Here is a 3299-nt window from a genome sequence, read left to right on the forward strand (position 1 = left end):
GTTTGGGAGTGTAAAGAGGAGTGTTGTGAAAGTGTAAAAGTGTTGTTTCGGGGTTCGGGTGTGTTTGTTTGTGCAAGGAAGGAAGGGAGAAAGAAGAAAAAATGTGTAGCCCAGGCTGGCCTCGAACTCGTGATCCTCTTGCCTCTGCCTCCTTGCAGAGCAGGATCATGGACCAAGGGAGCTGTGAGACGTGCCTGGGGCGGGTGTCATGCGGGAGGAGAAGTGTCGTGTTGGTGTGTGTGTGTGTGCGTGTATTGCCGCGTGTGTGTTGGGGGAGCAAAGGGAGGCGAGGCGAGGACAGGGGAGGTGATGCGAGGGTGAGGAGTCTTGAACGAGACTGGGCTAGGACCATTTTGGCAAGAAGACGAATCACGAATTCAAGGAAAGTCAGTAACCAGAACAAAGAGAAAGCAGAGAGACAGCCAGAGACATCACCAGACACCCACACTCGCAGGCACACACGTGTGCACACTCGAGGGCAAGTATGCACACATACACAGAGACAGACAGACAGACAGACAGACAGAACAGAGACAGACACAGACACAGCAGAGACACACACGGATAGGCAGTAATAAAGAGACACAGAGAGAAATGAGAGAGAGACAGACAAGAACAGTCAGAGACTCACACACACACACACACACACACACACACACACACACACACAGAGGGAGAGAGAAAGAGAGAGTGTGTGTGTGATTTGCCTAAGAAAGAAGGGGTTGGTGTGTCTAACACCTGTGACCGGTGCAGGCAGAAGGCAGAGGCCTGGGGCATCCACTAAATTGCCATCCCTGCTGGGTCTACAACTTGTCTCCACAAGATGCACTCTAGCAAAAGCAGTGCCGACTGAGGTCTTAAGTCAAAACCAAACCAAAGCAATGCAAAGCAGATAGAGCCCAGTGAAATATAAGTAGGAGAGTTGAAGAAAGGTGAAGAGTCACAGGAAGAGCTTGAAGAGAGGAGGTGGGGGAATCCAGTGGCTTGGGAGGAGGAGATGGCAGAGGAGGAAGAAAGAGGAGCAGGGCTGAAAGGAAGAGGAGAACTACAGAGAGCTTCAGCACTAGGAAGAGAGGGTGGTCTCCTGCCACTCCTTGCCTCTTCCCTCTTGTGCTCCTACTCAGAGAAGGAGGGCCCGGAAACTGGCAACACCCACAGCTCTGCTTTTGTGGTTTGTTTGTTTGTTTGTTTTGAGACAGGGTTTCTCTGTATCGCACTGGCTGTCTGAAAGTCACTGTACATATAGAGTTGGCTGGCTTCGAACTTAGGAATCCACCTGCCTCTGCCTCCCAAGTGCTGGGATTAAAGGCATGTTCCCCAACTGCCCGGCTCTGCTTCTCTTTCTTCCCTTTCTGGAAGGCCTGGGCCTTGGGCCACAAGACCACCCTGGCCATAACCAATCTTCAGGGCCTGGAGCCAGCACTTACACTTTGACTCACAGAGGTCCCCACACTGGGGCCCCTACGCCCATGCGGACTGGGACTGCCCTTGCTAGCCTTGCAGGAAGAGCTGCAGTTGGCAAGTGAGCTTCCTGGAATCATCCCATTGGCCCACTGGCTCAGGAGGCTATTCTTGTTCTAGGCTGTTGTGGGTGTGTCTCTGCATACTCCCCATCATTCAGACAGTGTGATTGAAATGTCGGAGAAAATGCAGAGGATTGGAGGATAAATATATGTAGTCCTGGCTGGCCTGGAATTCTGGCCTATACTGTCCCTTTAGAATCTACTGGTTTCTTAAGAAGTTCTTGCTTTTAGCCAACTTTTTGTCCAGTGTTTGATGGCAGAGTTGAGTTATATAGGGTATTTGTGATCATCTTGTCTTTGTCTTCATCTTCTTCCTGATGGGATCCTCTTTGTGTCTATTTTGTCAGTACCAAAGCTCATCCCTTTTGTGTCTGCTCGAATCCTAGGCCTTTAGAATGTGTGTGGCTGTGTGGTCTTAGTTCCATCTGTCTTTAGAGAAGAGAAATGTTCCCAAGCCTTTAATCAAGCAGTATCTGAAAATACCCTTTAAAAACAAATCAAGAGAAGATATATGTGGATGTAAGGTCATGATCACTAAGTTTAGTCTTAGAAATTATGAATAAATAAATGCTTGCCACAGTCTTGATGCAAGGGAAACTGATATGTGCCCACTTTAGCCTGACAGCCCAGTGTGTGTTCTTGTGTTGTGTTGAGACGTAGAACTAGAGATGCCGTGGTGGTGTGGAATAGACCCACGTGAGGAAGCCATGGTGATGCTGCAGCCCTGGCTGATGCCAGTTGCCATGTTGGGTTCTCAGCTCCACAGCAGCTGGGATCTGTCTGTGTTGATATTTGTGGACAGCCATTCATATACCTGTAATCTGGGTTGTCATCCCAGGCCTTGGTGAAGTCCAGACTCAATTGGCTGGTGGAGGCCATATTTGTGTCTGTGGTTTACTGGAGCAAGCATCTGCATTGATGTCAGAGGCCCAAGGTCCCACCAAATGCCTTATGGATTTCAGTGATCTGGGCTGCTGTCTAAAGCCCTGTGGATGTCTGAGCACTAAGCAGAGCTGGCCCAGGACCCTCTATGCCCTCTGCATATGGAGAGCAGGCCCAGTCTTTTCTGAAGTTTCCTGGGAGTGGTGGTCCCAAGCCTCATTGACTTTTGAAGAGTTGTCCCCCTTCCCTCACAGGGTTTGTGTATAAGTAGGGGAATCCCATTGGAGACTTGGGTTGATCAGTTCAGCTGCAACCCAGGCCCAGATCAAGGGCCTTGAGTTGCCCACCCCAATATTTACCCTATGAGTGTGTGAAGGTTTGGTTCTGCAGAACAATAGCAACAGGATCTCCGTGACAACAGGGCAAACCACAGGATAACCAAGGGGAGTTTCGGTAAGGGTCCACTATTGATGGTGTAGCAGATGCTAGAGGCCTTGAACTAGAACAATGATTCATTGCATTGGACATTTGCAAGTAAAGCTGTTTGGGCTGAAGGGCTAAGGACTTACACACCAAAGCTCCCAATGCCACTACGACTAACAAGATCAGACTGGTATAGGATCAGAGTGGTGCAAGTATAGGCACAGAACTGGAGATGTGACAGCTGTGACTGCTGTGAGAGAAGGCTGCAACTGACAGAAGAGCAGTCATTGCCCAAAGGGGTCAGCAAGATTGGTTTTTTGTTTTGTTTGTTTGTTTTTATTTTAATTTAAAATTTTCTTTTTGGGGCGAGGTAGAAAGGGTGAAGGGGAAGATATGGAAGGACTGGAAAATAAGGGGGCAAGGGTATATGACATGAAATCCCCAAAGAACCAATAAAAAGTATCCAAAACA

The sequence above is a fragment of the Mastomys coucha genome, unplaced genomic scaffold (genome assembly GCF_008632895.1).
Source record: "Mastomys coucha isolate ucsf_1 unplaced genomic scaffold, UCSF_Mcou_1 pScaffold20, whole genome shotgun sequence".
NCBI lineage: Eukaryota > Metazoa > Chordata > Mammalia > Rodentia > Muridae > Mastomys > Mastomys coucha.